Source organism: Podarcis erhardii (assembly GCF_964252035.2).
Source record: "Podarcis erhardii genome assembly, chromosome: 12".
NCBI classification, from domain to species: domain Eukaryota; kingdom Metazoa; phylum Chordata; class Lepidosauria; order Squamata; family Lacertidae; genus Podarcis; species Podarcis erhardii.
Genome location: NC_138513.1, coordinates 22,993,084 through 23,020,863, shown reverse-complemented (window position 1 = coordinate 23,020,863; position 27,780 = coordinate 22,993,084). Strand labels below are relative to the sequence as shown.

The window sequence follows — 27,780 nt, the reverse complement described above, 5'->3', positions numbered from 1 at the left end:
TCATCCTACCCTTATCTTTCTCAGTTCTAGGATCTATCTCAGGGATGAGCAATCTTTATGCCACCCTCCTGATGATGAGGTTGAACTTCAACTCTCATCTTTCCTGCCCATTGACCATGCTTTTAGGGCACATAGTCCAACAACATCTGTAGGTGACAGTTTCCACACCCTTGATCTAGTGTCTCCCTACTCTACAGAGCCATGACAGGTTCTAAAAAAATTGCCAGTGGCAAAGACGTCAGAATTTCCAAAGAGGACCACTATCCAATGGTATGAAGTTCTAGGAATTTGACATAAATGCTATAGGTTCCCTTCACACAAAGTGACCAGCTGTGTGTTATCAATACCAATTGATGCACAGGATAAATGTTATGTAAAATATCACACACACAAACATTCCAAGTGATCAAGGGTCACTTGGATTGACCGTAGATTGCATTTCCTGACTTCTGGACTTTGCTTGTGTGGATTGACCTTCGGACTTTGAACTTTGGACCTGGCATACTGACTTGCCGCCAGGTAGGCCAGGGTTTCAGGATAAAGTGCTGGAAAACTTCCTAAGTTACAAGGAAGCTTCATAGGTTGAGGAAGAGCCACATGCTACCTGGTGCTAGACAATTCATTGACTGAGGCTGCAATCCTATACTCACTTACCTGTTCCATTCAGGGGCAGACCTCAAAAATATGGCAGGACCCACAGACAGTTTGAAAAAAAAAATGGGTTCCCTCTTTGTCATCCATTGTTAAGCACCCAGGCCAAGAGGTGAGCCAGACATACAGCAACAAAAGCCTGAGGTTCTTGAGCCTATTGTTGTCTATTTGACCGTGTGTGTGTATACACACGTTGTTTACAATTTAAAATTTTATTAAATTTTCTAAATATTTCTATTTCTGTTAACCTAACACAAACAGAGCTAAAATACCGAGACACCAAGATAATAATAGCCAGATAGACTGGACTCATCCTTTAAAATAACTAGATAGGCCAGGCTTGCCATACTAAACAGTGGGACTTAATTTTGAGTAAACATGCATAGAATTGCAAAGTAAAGAGGCAAAAAACCATCACGCAGAAACACTTGGCTCTGTTAATTCAACCCGTAGAGTGCCTCTTAGAGGTAATGATCTGTAATGACTCACCATAGAGCACCATTTTGGGCATACGGAGCTGATTTTCAACCGGTTGTGTAGCAATGCTCAGCTTGTATTCATTACTGCGTATGATGAAATAGTGGTTTGTGCATGAACACTCTGTTACTTTCTGGTTCTTCTTGCAACCTCCTGCAGTTTTTTAAGCACATTATTTATCTTGCTAGACCCTTTGAGCCATGAATCATGTCAAAGTTTCAGCCGAAGCAACCTTAGTCTTCTAGTTAAAAAAGGAAAGGAGGAAAAAAAGAGCTCTTTGGATTATTTCTCCCTCTGACTGACCTTTTGCAAATGCTCGAAGGAGATTTCTTTCCCTTCTACCATTGACCAGAAAGCACCGGCAAACATCTGCTGAGGCAGCAGGACCTGAAATTCAGCCAATACATCTTCAGTTTATATTCTTCCATATATCGTACTTGCATATCTGACAGGCCTTTGCACAGCAGCATAGCTGGAAATATTGCAATGCATTGTCAGTGAGCTGTGTCTTACCCTTGGAGCAAGCGCCAACTGAAGCATCCAGGAAAAGCTATTTTTAATAGCATCATTAGAAGGAGATTTATCTTGAGCACCCTTCAGTGTGAACAGGCTGCAGGATTATTTAAAAGGCAATTAAGCTCACCATAGTAATGCTGTTGTGTTGTTGTTGTTGTTGTTGTTGTTTTAAAAATAGAAAATATTAACCAGATGTGTGGACATTTTTTTCATGTATATTGACACACAAACTAAGTGAGCTGCAGTTTAGGGCAGGCATCCCCAAACTCAGCCCTCCAGATATTTTGGGACTACAACTCCCACCATCCCTAGCTAACAGGACCAGTGGTCAGGGATGATGGGAGTTGTAGTCCCAAAACATCTGGAGGGCTGAGTTTGGGGGTGCCTGGTTTAGGGTCTCAGATTATGAGGAGCCCATGAATGAATGAATGAATGAATGTCCCTAAATTTCAGCTTTTACAGAATTGGGTAAAAAATATAAACAGGCAAAAAAAGACATCATTCTGATGTGACAAAAAACATACTTAAAGGCCACACAATTATTAGCCATATTGTACTGATAATTCTTTGTAGAAATAGCTGTAATTTATATTTAAAAATTCATTAAGCCAGGTATCTATATGCTACCAACCAGCACTGGGGTCAGGTGAGGTCTGGTTCAGGCTGTGGAGCATCTTAAACTTCATATAGGTGATGGCCTAAGCAAGTCTTAGTTCAGTCCTCCTTCTGTAGTGTGAATCTACACTGGATGAGAATGTATAAAATATTTCCTTTTTTCCCCATTAACAACATTCACACATTACACAAATGGTATGAAAGAGACTCAGGCACAAGCCCACTTACCTGGGAGTAAGTCGCATTGAGCTGAATAGGCCGTTTTCTGAGTTTGTAAATCACCCAGAGGACTTAGTTATATGGATAGTACAGTATATAAATATAATACATAAAAATATAAATTAAAAGGATCATAGAATTGGAAGGGACCCATCTAGTAATCATCTAGTCCGGTGTAGGAATCTCAACTAAAGCACCCATGACAGATAGCCATCTAACCACTGCTTAAAATCCTACAAGGAAGGAGAGTCTACCACTATTTGAGGGAGCCCTTTCAACTGTTGAGCAGCTCTTATTGTCAGGAAGTTATTCCATATGTTCAGTTGGAACCTCTTTTCTTATAACTCGAATCCATTGGTTTGGGTCCTGACCTTGGGAGATGCTCCCAGGGGCTCTTGTGTGGCCCTAGCCCCTTGACAGGGGTTCGGACAAGAGCATGGTGAACCCCTGGATTCCTTTAATGTAATAAATAGCCTTGCAGCAGCAGCATTGAAGGAGCAGGCACAGCCAATCCTTACCCCTCCACCAACCAAACTTAACCAATGCCTAACCACAGCCTTACAAGTTGTGACGATTTTGCTATGCAGTAGGCAAAAAACCAAATGGCACTGGCCAATCAGCCAAATGGAAAAATTCCTACCAAGCCCCTGCCCCAAAGCAGACGACCCCATGACAGGCATAGCAAGGTCAACGCAAACAGCCCTAAATATAGGGAGGGTGGCCGGGTGATCCAATGCGTACAGCTCAACACTTTGCGCAGGGAATAAATAGCCCCTTGGCCGTCAATCATAAATTGCAACATCAGATTCTCCCCAATGACCAAGAGGTGCCCAATAAGATTCGTGGCCATCCAAACTAACCCGCCCAGCAACAGAGGGATGTCTTGTTTGCATTCTGCCCATTAGCCCAGCTTGCATGCCTCCCCAGCTTTCAGACTCTATTCTCATACACCCTCTTGCAATTTCAATATTACATTATGATTTGCAAGACTGCACTCTAGCTGCACAGTTACATGCTCATCTCTTTCCCCAATATACCTGTTTGCTTGTACAATGACCTTTCTGCTGGAAAATGTCCGTTCAACGTATGCATGGTGCATACAAAACAAGAAGTGTTGTGTCTTCATTCTATTTCTGTTTGAACGCTGTTATATAAAGGTAATCTTTTTTAAAATACAGTATTTTTGCAGTCCATGTATACTCCAGGCAGTGGGGAAGGAGGGAAGAGATTAAATGTCTTCCACCAGCTGCCTAAACATATTAGTTGCAGTGAGGATAATATTTAATTTCACCATAGACCTCCAGATGTTTGCATTTCACATGGTGACCTTTTACTAAAAGTTCATAGTTTTGGGGGGTTATATGGTATTCTTTACCACGGTTAATTTCCACAAATGATTTAATTTAAGCCATAAAATGTTGATCAGTAGGTCTACAGGAATGAAATGAGCAATCTTCCACCTGTTCCTACTGCATTCATTCCCAAAATACCAGCTTAATTGGTCCCCACTAGAGATCTGTCATTATAGCTGAAGTGCAAATCACTTCCGGCCAGTGGTATAGCCTTCCCCTTTACTCATTAAAAGAACTTATGTCAGAGTACTTTAGGAAATGCTGCAGGGATTGATCAAATATAATCTGAAGGTGCTATTGCTGCAAGACCCACCCCATAAACCCAAGGGAGTGTAGTTTGATATCATGCATTGATGATGATGATGATAAATTGTTGTTATTGTTATTATTTCTACCCCACCCATCTGTCTGCAAAACATCTCATGGAGAGCCACATGGCAAAGCCCACACATTTGTGATAGTCACTCACCCCAATTTATCTATGACAAATGCAAACAATGGAATATTGAAATGACAAATGGATCATAATTCCATTACTACAGCAGGGACGCTGAAAGAAAATCAAATGACTAAACATAGCTTTCACTTCTAAGTAGCATGCAGTTATCCAGAAGCTTAAATTTTATTTTGTAATATCCACCCCATCTGGCAGAGTAAGATGAAAGCAATGCTAAGCACAGTTCTTTATTAACACTGGCCCAATAGCGACCCAGTAGTGTAAGCCTGTTTGTTTCTTGAGTCATATTATTGCACCCAGGTCTAGTCACACCAGTTGACCCAGTGAGGCAGTGGTGGAAAGCTCAGAAAGGTTCCTCACTGCCTGTGTCCTCACTCACTGCACTCTCCAGTCTATAGATCTATAAACATTTCATGGAACTATAGACCAGGGCATTGTATTTTAGGAAAATTAAACTGGTGAGCAGCCACTACAAATGGGAGTCAAGCACCCATTTAAAAGTGGCTCTGTTGCCCACCCAGCACTAAAATGGCACATGGAAGGCATCCAAGGGAAGAGGCAATGAGTTATGTTGTTGCAGTGGTGGCAGCTGTAAAAAAAAAAAAAATCTGCACAATTGTAGATGTTGGAATGGATCAAAGCCTCATTCCAATGGCCCCCTGGAATCTGCTACTGCCCCTGATTGTACCATCATGGTATCTAGTGCTTTACAGGCTATGTTCAGACAACTTCATTTTAGTTTATTAAGCCCAGATATGATCAAGCCTTTTGCTTGCCCTTGGAGCCCCTTCACTCCCCCCTTTGCCCAAAACTGCAATTCTGCTCTGAGCAGGACTAGGATTGAATACCACTTACATGCTTCTTATCTCTCAGATAAACTCTCTGCACCCCTTCCTAGAGTTTTATCAATTTCCTGTTCTCCTTGAAGTGTTTGTATTTTCTCTTCTTCTTTAACATAATTGATTGCATCTTGCATTCCCCCCCCCTCCATTTTTCTCCATGGCTTGGTGGGGGGAATTCGGGAGGAAAAGTGGTTTAAAAATAAATGTTGGCTTTCTTCCGTTTATTCTTCTGCTAACTTTTTTTAGAGATATTTTTAATCACTCTTTGATGGATCGGAAGCCCATTTTACATATTGTCTCAAGATGCCACTTAGCAAAATCTGAATTTTACTTTTCCTTCCTGATTCTTCACAGTGAGTAGCACCAACAGTTTGAATCTTACCCAGAAACTAATTGACAAAGGGCGAAGTTCTCTCAACCGTAAATTGATACGGTTTTTATTATTTATGCCTGTTAGTGATTTAGCTGCTATGTTTTTTAATAGTTGAAGTTTCGGAATGTCTTATTCCATATAGTGCATATTGCACTTTCCTAATCTGGAGTTTCTCAGGTATGTATGACAGAGACAAGGTCTCCCAGGAATGCGGCTATGAACCAACCTATGCCAGTAAAATGCACTTAAGAGGTAGCCATTAGTGTGACTCTATTCAGAACAGGCAAAACATGAACTACCTGTGGATTTTGCTACCTAGCAGGAACAATATTCTTTCAAAGAGTTTTTTTAAAATAGAATTTTTCTGGGAAATGACCTCACACTGACTTAATGGCCCAGAGAAGTTAACAAATTACAAACTCACAGAATCTTTGTACTAGCAGTTTCCTGTTTGTGTAAGTTTAGGGCCTAATAATGGCTGAAAGAGAAAGCCTTGCTTTGTGCAGAAGCAACTTATCAGGTGGGGCGGAGCTGCTATGCTAGTTTACCAGCAAGTTGGTCACTGTTGCTTATCAGGAGGGTAGCGCAGTGCAAATGCACCAGCAGAACCAAACCGGCACTCATGCCAGTGTGTTTGCACCACACTGATCTCCTTGTTGCCTTGCACTCTTCTTCCTCCTGGAAAACAACAGTGACCCACCTGCTAGAAAACTAGCAATGAGGCTCTGCCTTAACCTGTAAGTTACTTCTCTGCCCCTATGCTACCCCTATTGCTAGGGTGGCCATCTCTTCTGATTTACAGGGTCACTTCCTCTCTTCGAAATACAGAATCTGCCATGTGTGCCTGTGCAGAATGCCTACTCAGAAGACTCACTGCTGTGGGTTTTTTCTGGAGCCCTCATTGACAGCTCTGGGTTTTAGGCATTACTATCAGTTGGATACTCCTTTCTTCAAAAAAAACCACCATTCCAGGCATGTGGGCAGTGCTGGGCACACTGTAATGTTTGGCCAATAACAACTATGTGTCCAGCTGTTACAGGCTGCTTGAGCACTTCAAGAATGCTGCTAGGATGATTTCCAGTGTTTAGGCTGGAGGATGTTATATCACTTGAACAAACTATTCTCCCGTTCTGAGTTGTGTTTTGGGCCAGCGATGATATGTCATGCAGAGCGGAAATTCCTATTTAAAGCGTGGAAGCTTCTGGAGAAGGCCCATTTCTAGGTTCTCACACAGATAAGCCAGCTTCTTTATTGTGTTTATCTGCTATCACACTTTTTACAAGAGAGGTTTGTTCCCTCAGGCTGAACAATGTGTCCCTTTCAGCTTTATAATCTCATAGAGTCATAACCACCAAACCACTTAAGTCAGTTTTTAATAAGAGCTGTGGTGACAAAAGACATATATTTGTATCATGGGAGAATCATCAAATGCTTCCATGGAGGAAAAAATTCAAAAATACTTACAAAACAAACACGGGACTTAGCAGCTGTAGGTCTTAAAACGAAGTGAAGGAATGCAAAACATTTCTAATAGCGGTGAATTAGAATAAACAAGTTGAAGCTGACGTACCAAGTGTAAAATTAGTAAATGTTTTATGCTGCGTTCAAGTATTATTTCCCAGTGAAGTTGATTGAAACTGCTGGGTACAGGTGTTATTTATGGGAGATCAAGTTCCAGTAGGAAGCTGTGTGCTTGGATTTAGCTTATCAGCAACTTAAATGTAGTCAGCCTGTATATATATATATATATATATATATATATATATATATATATATATACGGTATATATATATTCAACAACTCTTCCCCCCCCCCAGCTTCTTTATTGTAGAAGAAAATGTTTTCAATTACGATTCTGACAGTAACCCAGATTGGATTATTTCAATGGACTCTGCATGGAGCTACCTTTTGAAGAGGCTTTGAAGACTTCAGTTCATTCAGAATGTGACAGTAAGGGTGCTAGTGGTTTACCCACACACCCCAGAATGTATTAGATTACATTTATTTTATAGCAGCTCCATGGGTTGTCAATTCATTTCTGGACACAATTCAGTGTGTCAGTGATTACCTAAATGACTTGGTTGCAGGAGATTTCTCCGATAACCAACCTGCCCACTCCCCAAGAACTCATGGCGAGTCTCTCTCTCTTCTTTGTATATGTGGCCAAGACATAGCTGATTTGGATGCAGAAGATGGATTTGGTGGTGGACTTTGGCTCCCAAATATCAATGGCACCCTGTATGATGCTAAAATTTGGTGCCTCCCTCCCTCCTTGTGTTCTGTTATTGTTGTGGCGCCTCCAGTGGTGATAGTGCCCAGTGCGGCCAAACCAGTCATGCTAGTCTAAAACTGCCTCTGATGGATTTATCTGTGTCTCTGACTAAACACCCTACCTCATTGTTAGGTGGTCCCTTTCTCCTTCCTCTGCCCTTCCATTCCCTTTTAGGTCTCTTTGCATGATTTTTCTGTTCCAGTAGGCTTGCTTGAGAATTCTTTTGTGTCTGATTTTGATGTGTGAAAGACAAAGAATGAGCCCCCCCACCCCCGTTCATATTTTTATTGTTGATTAATTTTTGCTGGATTTTATTGTTTTTCGATATTTTAGCAGCCGTCTTGAGAGCTGCAAGTGCAGTGACAGGGTGGGTTGTAAATATTTCAACTAAAGAAATCCAAAAATGACAGCCAAATATGTTGTTGATTTCCAGGGAATGCATGTCTAAAATGGAGGGGGTACATTCAAAGATTATACGAGATGCTTTGAATCGATTGCAGATAGTTGCAAAATATCAGCTATTCTATTTTTAGCTGTTGCAGCTTGGGGAAAAAATGGGATGCTCCCCATTCTCCCTCTCCCTCACACACACCCTCTTGATATGTCTATTTCATATCTGATAAATTTGCCTCACTATTACAAAGGCATTGTAATTCACATTTTGCAAGAGGCAGTTTGTTTGCCGCCGGCCATCATCTATCAGTAAACGTCTCTCTTAACTGTGCTTCTGCTATCAAGCTAAGCATCATTTTTTATCCAACTTCATACAATCACTCTATACACCCAGAAATTGTTCTCTTTCTGTGGTGAAAAAATACACTTGGCTACATATCTGTTTTTGCTCAGGCTTGTAGGAGAAATGGCGCGATTGTCCCCTGGCCATTTTATACAATGCAGGACTGATATTTGAATCCAGAAAATATTATTGGAAAAGAAAGGTTTTTGTTTTTTTCTAAAATGTGGGGGGAAAGTTCTCGAAGGAAATTCTAGAATAAACAGCTTGGGTTGGGGAGAAATTGTCAAGCCAACATTGCTCACCTGTCTAGTTACTCACTACTAGTTATGATGAGCATGACATTCCCCCTTCCCCTGAGTAGGACTGGACTTAAACATGGTGCTGAATTTTAGAATGTGGCTTTTTTGGGGGGGTATTGGGTTACTGATTTTGGTTTGATTTTATATGTTGTAGTATTTTTGGGAACCACCCTGAGACCTCTGGGTATAGGGTGGTGTATAAGTTGAATTATTATTATTATTATTATTATTATTATTATTATTATTATTAATAGAGTACCTTTACAGGCTGTGTTCAAAGAAGGTTTCAGTGGATTTCCTGTATTGCCAGTTAACAGTTGTTTCCAAATCTATCATTTGAAGACTGGATAGACTGTCAGAGGGAATGATGAGTAGATAGGGTAGGTCCCAGCTTCAGATCATGACGTTACTGCAGGTCAAACCACAGAATCCCTACCCTACCTGTATGCTTATCAGCACAGCAAAAGTATAAGTTCGGGCTGTTCAAGCACTATTAAATAAGACAGATTATCTGTGCTACCTGCACCCTGCTACAGGTAAAGGTAAAGGGACCCCTGACCATTAGGTCCAGTCGTGACCGGCTCTGGGGTTGCGGCGCTCATCTCGCTTTAGTGGCCGAGGGAGCCAGCATACAGCTTCCAGGTCTTGTGGCTAGCATGACTAAGCCGCTTCTGGTGAACCAGAGCAGCGCACGGAAATGCCATTTACCTTCCCGCCAGAGCGGTACCTATTTATCTACTTGCACTTTGATGTGCTTTCGAACTGCTAGGTTGGCAGGAGCAGGGACCGAGCAACGGGAGCTCACCCCATCGCGGGAATTCAAACTGCCGACCTTCTGATCGGCAAGTCCTAGACTCTGTGGTTTAACCCACAGCGCCACCCGTGTCCCTTACCCTGCTGCAGAAGTAACATTAAAGTGTACATAATAAGGGAGCATATGAGTATAACGATTGCATTTTTTAAAGAGGTCGCAAGAAAATCAGAATTGTGCACCACAGGAGAAGAATAGTTGAGGAAAAACCAGCAATTCCCATTTGATAGACAAGTCTGTCCTGCATTTTATGTAGTTGTGTGACTGGATCCTTTAAGCGTGACCAATGAGTTCGTGAACTCAGTGTGTTTGATACGGCGAGTCAATGTTCTTTGGTGGAGTGTTTTTCACACATAAGTGGGTGTAAACTTTTGCCACATTTAGCCTAGCGTATTGACTCAGCTTTACTCGACTCAGTAATGGAGAGGACAGCAAAACTGTTGCACATGGGTCTTAGCAACCAAGCAGCTTTGAGTGCCTCAAAATACTTCCAAGCATTGAGCTACTTTTTTGGGGGGGGGGATGTTCATTACATTAGAAACTGGAGTTCATACAGATGCTTGAAGCAAAACTTAGCACTACAGAAACCACTTGGGCTGCTTTGTATTGCGTCTCCTTGACAGGACAGCAGATAGCTTTAATATGTGTGCACTGATATAGCTGATCATGGTCTGAAAGGTATTTTGTTTTCTTTCATTTTTCTGTTCATTTCAGGCATCCATTCTGCCATGCTTAGAAAAGACCTCTACACATGATCTGACACAGGAACATTTTTATTTGGCTTGGATTTTCTTCTTCTTCCACAGGTTTATGCTTTCCAAGCTGCAGAAACAACCCAGCATGCCCTAGGCTGCTGACTTTAATACCACTAGAAAGCAAAGTTGGATCATAGAAATTTTCTATAACATGGGTAGGCAAACCAAGGCCCGGGGGCCGGATCCGGACCAATTGCTTTCTAAATCCAGCCTGCGGATGGTCTGGGAATCAGCGTGTTTTTACACAAGTAGAATGTGTCCTTTTATTTAAAATGCATCTCTGAGTTATTTGTGGGGCATAGGAATTCATTCTCCCCCCCCCCTTCAAAATATAGTCTGGTGCCCCACAAGGTCTGAGGGACATTGGCCCGCCCCCTGCTGAAAAAGTTTGCTGACCCCTGGTCTATAAGAACGAAGCAGATATTGTTGCTGTGTGTGTTTTTGTGTGGTTCTCTTTCTCCCTGTAAATATTTGTAAGCATCTAAGGGTAAAAGCAACCTAGCAGTTTGAAAGCACGTCAAAGTGCAAGTAGATACATAGGTACCGCTCCAGCGGGAAGGTAAACAGCATTTCTGTGCGCTGCTCTGGTTCGCCAGAAGTGGCTTAGTCATGCTGGCCACATGACCTGGAAGCTGTACGCCAGCTCCCTTGGCCAATAAAGCGAGATGAGTGCCGCAACCCCAGAGTCGGTCACAACTGGACCAAATGGTCAGGGGTCCCTTTACCTTTACCTTTACCTTTAAAGGTAAAAGACACAGTGAAATTAATGGAGCTAACTTATTCATATTAATAAATTTCAGTGGGTGCAAAATTTAGCTGCTTAGTCTTACAGCTACAGCGTGCCTGACAGATGGCTACCCAGCCTCAGCTTCAACACATCAAGTGAAGGAAAGCTCACAACCTCCTGCAGCAAGTCTGTTCCACTGTTGAACAGCTCTTACCATTAGGAATTTTCTCCTGGTATTTATCCAAAATCTGTTTCTTGAAAATTTGGCATGGAAATTCTAAGAATGCTTCTGAGGTCAATTATACATTGCCACACACTGTCAGGAAGCTGTTGTGATAGCTAAGAGGTTGGTTTATATGTAATACTCTAAGAATACCACGATACTGGGAAGAGATTTGGCTCTTTAGCACTTCTGTTGCTAGAAAGGTAAACAGTAAGTCAGCATTAGACACATACCTTTTGCATAGCATAGGCAAACATAATAAAGCAACTTCCTTTTTTGTTTTAATATTGTCTCCCTCAGTATTATATGATCAGATCTAGTCACTGGAATCACTGGAAAACAGAGTTTGACAATACAGAAGCAGGACAAGGTAGCAAAAAATGGAAAATAGATGTATTGTATGGGTAAGATAAGATTTCATCAAGCTGTGTTATTTAAAAATCTTAGCTGGTTTATTGTGTATCAAAATAAATAAAAACCCACATTGTGAAATCTGCCAGACACAGGAAAGCTATTTTACTCATAATATAGCAATCAAAAAGGACAATCTCTGAGAAAAATAGAAATTCCTTTTCTCAATTTGATTTTTGCTAGGGAGTTAAAATTGTTTTCATGAGTCATATTTTGTCTGTATACCATATCTGTAATTTTTTGAAAAGGGGGGTGGGGTGGGGGAGGGAAAAATCCATCCTTCCTTGGGAAGGCAAGAGCAGAGAAGGTTTACAAAAAGCATAAGTTATTCAATAGCATTAACAGCCTTGAGATGTAATAATGATGGAAGGTTTGAAGAATCTTCCCTTCTTTGATGAGATATATTTGATATACATGTCGCCAGGAACTACTAGTTCATAGTAGCGTAAAGAATGGCAAGCTTTTAGAGATACATGATACCAAGTCAGGGCATTGGAACATCTAGCACATTACCATGAGCTCTGAGTCTCAAGACATAGATATTTTCCAGCCATCTTCAAGTATTTGAAGGGCTTCAGAGGCTAAGACCAGATCCAGTGGGTTTAAATTGCCAGAAAAAGAATTCAGGCTAAACTTTAGGAAGAACTTCCTGATGGTGTGAGTTGTCTGAAAGTAGGAACAGACTGCCTCACAAAATGGTGGAGTCTTCTTCTTTTGGGGTGTCTGCCTATTTGGGGTGCTGTATTAGTGGGCGTCCTGCATCAGGACATAAATGATGTCATGGCTCTGCATCCGGGTCCCAGGGTTGCCCTGACGAGGACTCAGATTCAAGTCAGTCCACTTAGGAGGGAGCCATCAACACCCACTTCTATGCTATTCCAGCCTGAAGATGTGGTTCTTCCATAATCCTCATATTTTGAGGTTGACTCCCCTGCAACTTCTCCTACTGCACAACCATGTCACTATGTGACTGCAGAATGGGTTACAGACCCTTTAAGGATTGCAGATCCAAGGGGGCTGAGTCATTGGAAGGCAAGACTTTGAATACCTACATAAACCTTCAGATGACTCTAGTTCTTTGCCAAGTTCAGCCAAAGTTCTTCCGAAGTTCAGCCAGTAGGCTCCAGTGGGAGCTATCCAGGGTCCTGATTTGGCTTCATTTGCCTTTCTTGAAGAGACTGGCAAATCCTAGTACAGTGGTACTCGATTTATGAACTTAATCCGTTCCGGAAGTCTGTTCTGCCCTTCCACCATTCGGATTCCGTTCTTATACTGAGGGAAAGTTCACAAACTGGGACACTACTTCTGGTTTTGCGGAGTTCGTAAACCGAATAGTTTGTAAACAGGGCTGTTCTTAAACCAAGGTACCACTGTACTTAACCATCAGAACAGGAGCTGGGTTAGGTCTCTACCAAGCCTTTTCCAACTGTATGATTGTGCTGCCTATAACTGCAAAATCGGAGAAGGAACTTGATTAGAGACCTACTTCTTGCGAAATATGTTGCTGAACACAAAAAAACAAATTTACACACATTTATAGATGCATAGTCAGTGACTTTGTGTAAAACAGTGCATTTTAAAACATAAAATTATGGGGAAATTGCTTCTCTGTCCATCTTCTGCCCCTTGTCAACAATCGCCTTAAATGCCCTTTTCACATCACCCCCTCCAAACTATTGCTCAGCAGGCCTCTCACATTACCCAACATGCTTTTCAAAGAAACAGCTTTTGTTTTCTGTTTCAGTTGTAGATGTCACACATTCAGGCCTCTATGCATTTGCATTTATATTTTGCCAGGTTTCTCTTTGTGTTAGGTGGCAACACTCCTGTTTTCTTCACGAAGGCCAGAATCCAACAAACCCTTTTTGGTGCGTGGTAGAGTTTTCAGGCACTTGTATAGTTTTCTCTTGTCTTTTTGTGTGTTGGGGTTTGGGGGTGGGTGAAACTTCCAAGGCTGCATTTGAAATTTCAATAGCAATTTGAGAGGTGAAGCAAACCATTATTCCCCTCCCCAAAAAGAGAGTATTTCTAGAGTCACTAGTTTTCACTACATTGACATAGCTTCAATGCTGAACTTTGGGCTCAGGGTGGTTCGTAAAATGCAGAAAGACTTTCTGCTAATTTCATTCTTGACTTGCCTGCTATGAGATGATGCCATTTGGTTTAGACATGTGTGTTGTGGCATTGAAGAAAGACCCTATCAGATGCTGGAGGTGAGTTTTCAAGTAATATTAAAAAATCTAGAGGTTGACTGCATTAGCATGTAACACTAAACAGTGGTTTAGAACTACTTGGACCACCTTGTTACCACTGGGAGAAGAGTAAGGACTAACTGACTGCATTCATACTAATGCTAAACTACAGGTTAGTCCTCTGTGGGTGAGCTGCAGCAAGTCTGAGCATGGTGTCAAGCTTACGTGCAGACTTCCTAGGAAATTAGCTTCCATCTCAAAGAATGTCAGCTTTTCCTGTTACAGGGGCCAGGATCCCTGCCTTGCTAGAGAATCTGGTTGGTTTCATAACAAGCCAACTTCACACCATGGGTTATGAAGCTGGGTAGTTTAACTAACCGAGTCTGTTTTAATTCAGGATTCCTGTTTCATAGGACACAATGGGTAAGCATTATTTGAAATTGAAACAGATCTCTGCAGAAGTCTTCCTCCAGTGCACACAGGGGAAAGGGGAAGAGTGCAGGCTCCAAGCTGAGCTTGCTGCAGCTCTTTGCATTGCAATAAAGCTCAAGGACCACCTCTCCCCATATGGACCGACCCAGACCTGTGGTCATCATCAGAGGCCCTTCTTCATGTGTCTCCTTCACAAGAGGTTGGGAGGGTGGCAACATGAAAGTGGACCTTTTCTGCAGTGGCTCCCTGTTTGTGAAATGGTATTCCTAGGGAGGATCACCTGGCACAATCATTATATATCTTTAGGCTTTGGGCATTATATATCTTTAGTCTCTATAACCAGGCCTTTGCCCTTTACCTATTTGTGGCCTTTTAGAAGTCGTTGGGATGTTTTTTAATGTATTTATTTTTCCTCTTGGTTTTAATGTATCTATTACAGGAGGGGTTGTCTGTTTGATTGATAGTCATCCTGGGCTGCCCTGGGCAAGATATGGTAAATAACTACTTCAATAAATAATGATACTGTTTTGCATTACATGCAAATACAGCCACTGTTTCCATACTTTTCTCCTAGCAGTAACAAAATCAAGCAGAAAGTAGGTTGAAGTGCTTAAAATGGGTATTACAAAGTTCAGATACCTGGAAAGACTTGTGCCCTTGACAGGTGTGCTTGAAAGACCAGATTAAACCCTTCGTTTCCTATTCATTAAACATGAGATGAAATGTCACACCTGAAAGCTGCAAGCATCCATCCATAATGAAGTGTTACTTGCTTAGTATGTTCCTTGACCACTTTCATCTGCAGCAAATGCAACTTAAAATTAGGGTAGTATTCAATACTAGCCCTACTCAGAGCAGACGTGACTAACTTAGTTGAATTGACCCATTGAAATAAGGAACCTAAGTCCTGACTTAGGACTTAGTTGAACACAACTTGTGTAATTTCTCTCTCTCATGTAAGGCACATGATGACTTGGTGCTGCCCATTGCCCATGCTGACCAAGTGTTGGAAGGCAGAATAAGGAAGCATGCCGCTTTCCTTTTGCTTTGTAATGCAGAGAATAATATAGCTGGGTCACAGATAGACCACAGAACTAAAAGAGCCTAAAGATGAATTGCTAATTAATAGTGTGTGCTTGCAAGAAAAGAAAAGAAAACTCTTAGCAGATTAAGTGAGTGTAAATTGGGTATATTTCATGTGGCATCCATAAAAGTTTGATGGTTTGCTTTTCCTTTTTTTAATTAAAAAAAAATGTTATCTGCTTGCCAAAACTGTAGTGCTATGCATACTGCATATCCATCTCTTTTAAATCTGAATACAAGTGGAAGCAGCAGTTGACCTACCTGTCATTTGTTTCTGCATTTGGGTTATACTGCATGCTATCTTAAACATGCACTAGAAAGTGTGTGCATGGTTGCAACTGCCTGCTGTCTGTCTTTTACAGAAAGCAACCATGGGGATCTGAACCAATCTGGGACCACGGCATGGCAATGGGAATGTTAACACTACTTTCCCCATATCGTTTATCTTTTTCAATTCCCCAAACAGGGGTCAGTAAAACATAGGCACCATAATCAATACCATAAAATAATGGATTCCCTTACATTTTTTGTCTGCAGTTGGATGCCTTTTGGAATTGGTGTCTGTCCCATTCATGTTTACTCATGCAATTAATGGACCTAATTTAGTAATGCTCATTAATTTCAAGAGGTCTCCTTTGAGTTTGACGAGTATTGGATAAAACCCATTGATGGCGCTTGCTTCCAGGTAGGTGGATAGAGGGCTGCAATCTTACAATAGCTGAGAGTTTCTTAACTTCCAGTAAAACCAGCAGGACTTGCAAGCACTTAACTTTGACAAAATCAGGCCCAGAATCATTTAAAAAAGGAAAGGCTATTAAATCTGTTGCTTCCATTCTATCATTCAGTCGTCTCACAGGACTAAATACAATACTAATGGTTTCTGCAGTGAAGCATTAATGTCTAACTTTCAGTGCTAATTTGCATTTGATTTTAATTATATACTGACAGGCTGCTCCAGTTGGCAACATTTCCCTTAATTTGTATTGCCTTCTTACTCCCGTTGCCGTGCCCTGTTACCCCCCCCTCCCCTACACCAGGTATAGTTTATAAAGGGTAGTTTCAGCATCCATAAAGAAATGATTATATCATAAATATTAGCATATAAATGGACATGAGCCTAGTATAAATGGGATTTAAATCCATAGTAAAGCTGGAACTCAGCCATAAATTCTTAACAGCACCTGCTGAGTGGAGTCTAGAAATTAAACTGGATTCTTACTGCGCTCCATTGTGTATTACTGATCTTTTTCCCACTTCATAGATATGTCATAATACTAAAACATCTGACTATTATGAATCTGCCAGAATGACGGTGTAAGAAAGTGTTTTACATGCATAATATTTTCTTTGAAAATAACGTAGGCAATATGCTATAGAAATTTCAAACTGCAAAAGAACTTTAAATTATTGGAAGTACAGTGTGGAATGAGAACAGGTGAATGACTCCATGATTAAATGGGCTCAAGATGTAGGCAAAAGCACCCCAGTGAATGCATGGGGAAAGCTTTGGAATAGTGCGCTTAGATTCTCTTTGAATATGGCTGTACATATTTGATTTCCTATACAATAATGTGCAGATGGCACAATTACCCCAGCGGTAATAAAATAAAAACTATCCAGCTACATGTTAGAATGCCAGTAAAAAGGCGAGGATTTTTACTGCATGTGGTAGGAATGAAAAGAAGAAGAAAAAGTTCTGGGAAATTATTAGGAATCAAATAGTGAGGATTGGGAATGGATGAGAAATCTGATTTTATTTGAATTTTAATGAGAAACTACTTAATTTACATTCTTGGAGCAGTGTGTAAACCAAAACACAATCTTCCTTCAAATTTCAGACTTCTCTGATGTGATGAAGTTATCTCATTGGATGACATGTTCAAAAATGCATATATCTGGACAATTCTGGAGATTCTCCCCTTCCTCATTTAATCCCCACAATAACTTTGTGAGGTAGATTAATCTGAGTGTGAGTGACTGGCCCAAGGTCACCCAGTGAGCTTCAGGGCCACGTGGGGATCCAAGGCCTTGTCTCCAAGGTCCTAGTCTGACACTCTACAGTGGCTCTCAACTAATGCCTGAATAAGGCAGCATTGCAAAAGGCTTTAAGCTCTCTACCCCTCTGAGATACCAAAATGAAGGGAGTTACAAATTTACATGCAGATCAGAAAGCCGCTGTTTATCTCGCACTCTGCCCTGCAGCTGGGAGTCATATCTGCTGTGTTGTTATTGGGTTCTCATAGTTCATCTCACCTTCTCAGGAAGAAGAATATTGTTATCTCCAATACCAAACCCTGGAAAGCAGCCTGGTAACTATGTCGGAGATTGCCTCCTGGAATCACATTTCAAGGAAGCGATAGCGTGAGCATTGGTGTAGACATAAGCCGTTCCTGCATTTGAAGTGACGTATAGTCATCAGGCGTGTACTGTTGATTGATTTAAAACCCTCTGGAGTGAGCAGAGCTCCGTGTTGTATTTTGATGAGAAGGCCTCTCAAAATGAGTACAGTTCCCTACTCTCTGGGGCCTTGCAAGCTAACAGCTGCAGAAGTAAGAGTGCTTCTGAAGCAGAACCTTTTTATTCCTTTTGTCAATTGAGGAAATTGTCCACATTTTCTCTGCGGTAATATGAACACAGAGGGGCACAGGGAGAAAGACACAAACATAGAACATGGGTATATGGACACGGGTTGCCTCTAGATGGTCAGTATTTTTCAGGCAGGAGTCAAATGCATAACGAAAATTTAGATTTGTACAATTAAAATGCTGTGGCACAAAAATTGTGTGTGTGGTATTGTTGTTGTTGTTATTACAGATAGGAAAGTGACAAGGAAAGTGTGGAATAAATGACTGTTTGATGAGAAGGTATATAACCTCAGCACAAGCAAATGCTCATGAATGTTCAGTGTTCCATAACGTCCCAACAGTGGATGCGCAGTTAAGAGAGGATTTCAGATAGCATCTCCTTAAGCTTTTTGCTAGCAAATCAGGATGAATGTTCAATAAACAAGCCATCTTGATTTGCCCAGGGATGCTAGCAAAGGAGGCCTGGGAGAGAAAAATGCACAGAAAGGGTGTGTAGAAAACTCGCTTCCTGGTGTCGCTTCCCATGAGGCTGTCTACCACCCGCTCTTTCTTGTCCATTGGAGACACGTCTAGGAATTTGTGCCAGCCAAGGAAAAGTGTGACAAAATCAGACTCAAGGATGTGGGCGCACACAGGCTGTGTAGTCATGGTAGTCGTCACAGTTGGCATGCATATATTTCTTCATGGCAGAGCTCTTTGGGGATGTTCCCCATGGTGCATTCAAGGCGGGTCATCTCTGTACTTGTGACATGAATAATTGAACTGAACAACCGTACAGTCATTCACTTGCAATGTTCAAAGAGTGTACAGCTTGTGTACTGTGTACACAGTAGTTGAGCTGATCAACAGTCTTTCACAAAAACACACACATGTGCAGAGGCAACTTGTACCTGCGTTCTGTGTAATGTGTGAGTAAGACTTTCATTTTGTTCCTTCCTTTCCCAAACCAGAGAGTGTTTGTTGTAGTAATGTGCTATGCAAGTACAGTGGAACCTCGGGTTACAGACTCTTCAGGTTATGCGTTTTGGGGTTGCACACTGCGCCGAACCCGGAAGTACCAGAACGGGTTACTTCCGGGTTTTGGTGCATGTGCAGAAGCGCCAAATTGCAACCCGCACGTGCGCAGACAAGGCGCTGTGGGTTGCGAACGTTTCTCCCGCACAGATCACGTTTGCAACCCAAGGTTCCACTGTAACAATGTATAACTCTAGTTTCCTGTGTTTTAGTTATGTTCTAGTTTAGTCAAAACATTTTAATCTGTCTTTCAGGATGGAGTCCTCACAAGATGGGTTATCAAAATAAATTAAAAAGCAACATAATAACATAAACAACAGTGCAAATTTAAAATAAAACAACAGGTTAATAAAACCAGATGCCAACTTAAAATACAGAGCAAAAGGCCGCCATGTGCTTTGATTGAGCATATGCATTTTCTGATTCTGCACAGTCATTACATTACTTTCCCACTGCTTAAAAATTAGCACTCAAACACTGTGGTGCTAATTCACAGCAGACCACAGTATCTACAAAATAGTGTTTTGTCAGGCAAGGCATAAACTCCAGGCCTTTTCAAATGTGCAGACATAGTCTATTGTTCTTGCTTTTCCTGCCCCTCTGTATTGTGTATGGAATATCAGGTACTGAATACCTCTTATCAGCTACAAAGTAGATTTGATTCTGCCCTTTTAGTGCCCCAAATTCAAGGGATCAGAGATTCCTAGTTGCAACCGCAGAGTTTCGCCAAGGGGCCCAGACAAATAGCTAAGGAAGGCTATAGCATGAAATGGTGCTCAGTTTTAACCCAGCAATAAACAGAAAAGAGGGCAGCCAAATTTTCATAGCATAACTAGGGGGAGTGAAGCTGTGTGTCTGGGTCTGGCAGAAACAGCTTCTCCTTGCATGCATTTAGTTGAATGTCTGTATTACAATAGCTCTCCCTACAGATTGTGAACCTCAGAAAAAAATAGGGGCCCTGATGAAGAAAAGGAAGAAGCTTTGTGGCAGAAAGCTCCACCCTACAATATTTCATAAAATAGAGGTAGTCAAAATGGTGCCCTCCAGGTGTTGTTGGGCAACAACTCCCATCATCCCTAACCATTGGCCATTCTGGCTGGGGCTGCTGGGAGTTGTAGTTCAGCAGCATCTGGGTGGAGGAGTGTGCTTGCCTGAGGCTCTCTGTGGTTCATCTGCTCTTGCATGCTGCACTAAACTATGGTTTAGCACAGGCACAGGCAAACTCAGCACTCCAGATGTTTTGGGACTACAACTCCCATCATCCCTAGCTAACAGGACCTGTGGTCAGGGATGATGGGAACTGTAGTCTCAAAACATCTGGCGGACCGACTTTGCCTATGCCTGGTTTAGCATGATTGCAGCCAAAGCCTTTATTTGATTTTCCCTTTAATTTTATTTTTACGATCCATCTTCTTTTGTGAGCAGCAGAAATAGAAGGGGTGAGGGAGTTCCCTTATGGCTGTTGCAGAAAATTATATTCTAACTGAACATTACCAGTTGAAAAGAACTTTTTTGATTACTGTCCTGCTGGCTTGCAATCAGAGACCATGTCTGCAATTAGTTTCATTCACAGCTGTGATACATTTCATATGGATGTGTTTTTTAAGATAACAATATAAAGTCACTAATATCTGGAGTTCCCCAGACTGAACTGTGTTTAGTCAGAAGAAGGTCACACTGATTACACTGAGACATATGTCCAAGTGTTATTAGGATGTGAGCCTCATTTTCACTTTTCTGGTTCCTGAAATCTGAAATAATTTATGAAGAACCTTAAATGCACTGAAGTGTGTCTCTCCTTCAGCTGCTGTCTTTAAAAATAAAATTTGAAGATCGAGCCTTGCCAAATGTGGTATGTTCCAAAGCAGTGGGGATAATAAATGCAACATCAACCTATGTATTGTGCTAAAAGCATTATATAAAGACATGCTAATGATTTATTACTTGAGGCCTTTCTTTGTTTCAAATGCCAAATTAATTTGAAATTCCCCTTCTGTGCAGACAGATACTATATGGAAGGTGGCTCTGCATAATCCTGATGCCAGAAGCCACGCCAAACTCTGTCATTGGAGAGCCAATGCAAAACTTAAATGTTTTGAGGATGTGGAAAAGAGATTAGCAAAATGCTAGAATCCCTGTTTAGCTAAGTAAATAATAGTAACAGCAGCCATTTATAGTTATCATTATTTGCCCTTTAAATTGTACAGTTTGTATAGTTTAACAGTGTACTCCTCTGCACTGGTGTTTTGGGACTGTTTGACACTTAAGCACAACAGAAAAACAACAACACACAAACATCTTCTCAGTCCTCATTCCCAGATGAGGCTAAGGCAAAAGCTGTCCAGGAAAGGTAGGCTTATAGGAGGAATCTGAAGGAAAGGCAAGTGGTGGCACTATGTGCATCTTCAGAGATGGAGCTCCATATGTCAAGACATTTCACTTTGCTGACTTTTCTGTTGAGCAGCAAGTTGAAAGCATATTTTCCCTGTACCTATTCTTCCTGTTTGCTCGCCTGCCTTGGCATACCTTGGTTGCCATTCTTTGAAACCTGCCCTATCATTAGGCAAAGTGAGAAAACTGCCTCAGGCAGCAAACTTTCTGGGGCTGGCCCCTGCCACCTTGCAAGGTTAGGTATTGCTTGACGGGTGTGTGTGATGTTGATTGCTGATTTCTGCCTTTGCTGAACATCAGACTGCCGGTGGCAAATTGCTGCATACAAATTACCATATGGAAATACAAATTGTTGTCTTTTGAAATCCCTAGGAGAGGTGGCCACCTTGATTACTACTATTACGACATTTGAACATTTATAAAAGGGCAAACAGCATGCTAGGGCTTAATATATGGGCTGGGCAAAGCAGATCTTAGATTAGCCGCTTCTATATTTATCATGTATGAATGGCTACGGCATGATAGGATGAAGCCAAGGTAAGTGAGAGAATGTGAATTAGATCTGCAGGCAGGAGCAGCAAGAAGCCAAAGGGACTGATAAATTATCCTTTGGTACATTTTCCCAGCATGTGAGAAAAAGCTCTTGGCATAGTGAGCGGCAGTCAACCCCTTCCCTCCTCACTCTGTTTTTGTTTGTTTCTTTTTATTGTCAAAAGCAGCCTTGTTTCTCCATGAAACACACTTAATTGTTAGGAAGATCAAATATGCCCCTCCACCTAGTCTTTCCCTTTGGTAAAGCAGTGGTAGGATAGGGGGGTTCTGGTAATGTTGATCCACTGCAATGTCTTTGTCCTCCTGGCTGGATATGGTTAATTGCCTCCTCTGTGTTGCCAGATGTGGAAGACATCTGTGCAGTGCATGTACTGCTGTTTTGTGCCCTTGATCTGCTTTCCCTTCCACTGTGCTACTTCTGAGGAAGGCCAATTTCACTTTGGCTTGTTGGCACACTTGTTCAATGTGCCGAGGCATATTTTGGCAACCTGAGCATTGCACGTTTCCGAAATGGCAGGCAAGCCATTCATGGACTCGGCCAGAGCTCTTACACTACTGGAGAAGCTTATCTAGATCTCAAGAGTTTCTGCAGCTGATCAGCTATTTATTGCATAGCACCCTATGGATGCCCAGTAATTATATAGCTCAGTAATTGTAGTTCAGCATCTTTAGCTAGTTGGGTTTCTGAGCAAGGTAAATTCCTTGTGACGTGCACTTCTTGTGTGCTTGCTGCTGCTGCTTCAGTAGCCAGAGGGCTGGTATTGCAGAAATGGCTTCTCAGGCCCAATCCTGATCAGGATCAGCATCATGGGCCAAATTTGACAGGTGAGCACAGCCACCCACCTGTTAATCACATGATGACATCACTGATGCATGAAGGTGAGGGCCTGTATGTTGCAACACACTCCCTAGAGAGAGACTTGGTGGTCATCAACTTTACAATTCTTTCAGTGCCAGGTTAAATCTTTCCTTTTTTTTACCCAGGATTGTTAAAGGGGTTACATTTTGTCTGTGGTTTTAAAAAATGATTTTTAGCTGTTTATCATTGTCTGATGATGGGTTATGTTTTGTCTTTTACAATCGTACCTTGGAAGTCAAAGGGAATCCGTTCTGGAAGTCCATTCAACTTCCAAAACATTCAGAAACCAAAGCGCAGCTTTTGATTGGCTGCAGGAAGCTCCTGCAGCCAATTGGAAGCCACAGAAGCCCCGTCAGATGTTCAGCTTCCAAAAATAGTTGGCAAACCAGAACAGCCACTTATGGGTTTGCGGCGTTCGGGAACCAAAACATTCGAGAACTAAGCTGTTTGAAACCAAGTTATGACTTTATTTCATTTCGTTGTTATGTATGCCTAATGCACTGAACCATACCCTCGGCAGCTGTGTGGACTGCTGAGACCATTTATGTTGGCCTTTTGGTAAATAAACTTTTTGCTCACTTTTAAGGTTTTCCCCGGGCCTTTCATAATCCGTGGACTCAGAAATTAGCACCATACATCTTACAAAATATATAAAGGCAGACTAATATTATCCATTCTGGTTGTTTTGCTTTGCTTTGGTTCTTACGTGATTGGTAGCTTTGAAATGCATGCTAAAGAAAACCATTCACTTTTCCACCAATGCTATATCAAAATGGAGAGCAAAACAATGGTTTGTTGTCAGGCGCTCAGGCCCAAGAGGCAGGAAGATAGACCTTAAGGCTAACAGGCAGATAGCAGGAATCAGGCAGATAGGAACCATACAGGTAGCAGGTAGCTCTCAGGCAGGTGGTAGAACTCTGATTGTGTAGGGTACATAAGCAGACTTTACTCACTTAATCAGTCATTTTTAAATGAACGTAAAAGCCAATCTATGTCCTTCCCCAGCTTGTATAGATAAAAAAAAAAAAGACTAAGCCAGAAAATGACATGGCTTTAATATTGCCACTTCTCTATATAATTTAAAATTAGCTTTCCCATTCTGCTCCTGGGAAATTTAGCTGAGTTAAGGAAATCTTTTGATATCTGGCAAAACACTCAACCTTATATTCCTATCATTTAGCAGAGATGAAAGCAAGAACTCTAATTGGAGCAACACATCACAGATCTAGTTATTTCCGCCCATGCAGGCCCAGCCACTAGGAATTAAGACCTGCTTATTCTCAGTGCTTTGATCTAACATGACAGAAACAATTCCCAGTTTCAATTAGGACAAAATCATCACTTTGCTAAACAGCCCATTAAACATTTTTTACAGCTCCTGACATGGCTCGCTCTATTAATTTTTGAATTGAACACGCAGAAAAATATATGCCGCACTGAGGATAAAATTCAACATTTAATTTAAAAACAAAAACAAACAACATTTATATAGAACCTTCCAAGCATAGATTGACTTTTGCTAATTTGTTGTAAATTACATGTCAGGAAGTGCTCTAAATGAATGCAATTATATTTCAAACTATACTGGAAGGATGGTATTACTAAATTTGAGATTGTCATCTTTATTTTGCATTGACCTTTGAAACAAGCTTCTTGACATCATGTCCATCCTTTTTCTTTTTGTCCCCTAAATAGCCCCACTTAAGTGGACAACTTCTGCAAAACCACCAAAACTCTGGCCACCCCCAATCTCTGCCAAGCGGTAGCAGAATTCTAGGGGGTCATAGGTGCATAATCAGGGTTATGTTTCTGTTGGGAATTCAGGCACAGCAGAGACTGTAGTGTTTTAAGGTATATGGTTTATTTTACACCTATACAGTGGTACCTCTGGTTAAGAACTTAATTCGTTCTGGAGGTCCATTCTTAACCTGAAACCACTTTAGCTAATGGGGCCTCCCGCTGCCACCGCACGATTTCTGTTCTCATCCTGAAGCAAAGTTCTTAACCCGAGGTACTATTTCTGGGTTAGTGGAGTCTGTAACCTGAAGCGTCTGTAACCTGAGGTACCACTGTATACTCCTTGGTCTAGAGAGGTATCTGAAGAAGTGTGCATGCACACGAAAGCTCATACCAAGAACTAACTTAGTTGGTCTTTAAGGTGCTACTGGAAGGAATTTTTTAATTTTGTTTTAACATCTGGAGAGTAACAGGTTCCCCCTCCTTGCTCTACATCAGGCATAGGCAAACTCTGGCCCTCCAGATGTTTGGGACTACAATTCCCATCATCCCTGACCACTGGTCCTGTTAGCTAGGGATGATGGGAATTGTAGTCCCAAACATCTGGAGGGCCATAGTTTGCCTATGCCTGCTCTACATCTTCTTCTGAAGTAAACGAGAGATCCAAAACATACAGGAACTCCGTGTGCAGATCGCTGAATACACCTGACTGAATACACCTTCCTCACTGCTGCAAATATATATATAAGTATTGGACAAGTAGTAGCTAGGGACACATCTGTTCAAAGTTAAGCACTTTAAAAAAAGAAAAACCCCATTGATTTCTCTGGATGTGTTATACATGTGCTTTAAGCTGTCTCACAAATCATGGCGGCTTAGAAGTGCTTCACTTTGGCTGGACCATTCCCCCAGAACAGGATATAAAAAGCGTTATGAAATATTATTGTGATTTAATTTAATAGTATCCTTAAAGGCTTAATAACTGAACATTAACTGTTATAAAAATTAAGTATGTGGAACATACTGCTTCAAAGACATAAAAACGTACATTACTAGACTATTTTATTGCACCAGTGATCTTAAAGAGCATGTAGCACAGATTTACTTATTTATTTTTAAGAACAAAGCAGGGGTGGGGTGAGGAGCAGCCTACCTTACTTGTAAGCCAATAAAAACGTATTATTTGGTTTCAAGATTATTCAGGTTGCAATCCTAACCACAGTTACTAAGGAGTGGTCTGCACTGCATCCAGCCGAAGAAATGGATGGGACTATGCCGTCATGCACACCCACAAACTACATCAACACTCTAGTGACTGTTGTGACAAAAACCAGCCCACTGGGTCCCCAGCTCCCTAGGCTTGTGGTGGGATGGATTTTATGATGATTGCAGTTGGGGTGTGAAGGGTTAAATGCCCCTCTCCGCATGCCATGATGACTACTAACCCTGCCTCTCGCACACCTGGTATTACATTATTATTTTTAAAAATCCCCCAAAGTAGTTGCAAGTTACACATTTAGGATAACATTGTAACTTGCATATTTTCCTCTCACTTTAAAGTCAGGTGTTTGGTGGTACAATAAATTAAAAGCCATACTTAAAGCAATGTACAATACAAACTCAGAATTGTATATTGGAGCAGCAGAGAGATCTGCATAATGCCTCCACTAATACTGGGTTTCGTGGCTACTGGGAACTGTATGGTACCCAAGTTATCCCACAGGGTGCAACCCACAGAATATTCATGTCTTTGGGAGCTATCCAGTCTTTGAGCTTCTCTAATTAAACTTGGAAAAATCCTTGAGCAAAAGTTGTACAGACTTTTTTATACCCTCTCTAAGCCCTCCCTCTCCTATAGCCGTAAGTCTGCAGAAAGCAGTTGGGATTGGGACTGTTTCTGATCACTTTGGTGGTTGAGGCGGGTTCACAGAGAGTATATAAAAAGGCATGCCAAAACTTTGGTATGGTGGAGTCAGTTAAGTTCCCTGGGTACTGTGGCTTTCCCTGTTTTGGAATCAGCCCTGTGGGCCAATAGTTCAGTTTTAAAGATCCCCTTTCGGAGCATTTTCATTGCTGTGCCTGCACTGTGATGTTTAGAACTAGGATAAAGAGATTTTTTATTATTAGTGTGCAATTTGCTTAGTCGCTTGACTAAAGGCTATCCCTCATTGAACATGCAAATCTCATGCTGAAAATAGAAAGCCATGATAATTCAGCTCAACGCTAGCTTAAATGGCATTTCACATTCTGTGCTTCACTGACATATTTAGCAAATTACATATTATGAAGAAAAATTAATGAGAAAACTTTTAAGGTGCCATATTGGTACAACTTTCTTAGCACCTATATTGTCATTTTTTAAAATGTGCACACATGATCAGGCTACCTGTTGACATTATGCTAAACCATAGTTTAGTGTGACAGTACCAATCCACAGAGACCCCTGGGTTTGTGTACTTCTCCTCTGGCGCTGCTGTGAGGAGGAGTTTAGAATCTACTGCTTCCAGTTTAGATTAATGGTGGATTGTTGTGTCATCTGAAAGCAACAACAAACTGTGGTCAATCACTAAGGTTTATTTGAAATTAATCAACTTCAGACCGTAGGTAATGAAGTCGGCATGTTTAAACAAGCCATTATTAGCACACTTTAGAGTTCAATTTAACCACTGTTTAGCATGCAATATTAGGCAGAAGCAAAGACTTCTGTTCTCCCACTCACAGCTGTGCTGATGGAAGACAACAGGAGGGAGCATGCAGGTCTGAAGTTTTCTGCAGCACATTTTCATCACACTCAGTTATAGTTTAGTGCAGGGGTAGAAAAGCCATGACTCAGGGGCAAGCCACTTGCAACGGAAGACCGAAAACTGGATGCGTCCTCCTCGTGCCCTTGGCTTGCACAGATACCTCTTCTTCCTCTGGTGCATCTATAGGTTTCCTGCATTCTCAGTGCTAATACCTCCTAGCTGTGATGCTGCACTGGAGGTAAAAGAGGCAACTTTGCACCGTAAGCCGAGGCTTCCCTCCCTATTGCAGTGCTGGCCTGGGAGGACAGCTACAGTCTCCTTGTTTGTATATGGGTTATGTTTTGTGAGTGTGTTACATGCTTGCTAATCCTCAGTGTATCCAAACAAACCCCTGTGTTGCAAAGTTTGGTACCTCACTTCATTCAAAGACTTTCAGAAACTTTGAGTCTCAGATT

The 27,780-nt window shown here is 41.4% G+C and overlaps 1 protein-coding gene across 4 annotated transcripts in view; it reads left to right on the top strand.

The window, feature by feature from the left end:
* CALCR (calcitonin receptor) overlaps nt 1-27,780 on the top strand; it is a 135,338-nt gene that overhangs the window by 39,546 nt on the left and 68,012 nt on the right. The window lies entirely within an intron of this gene.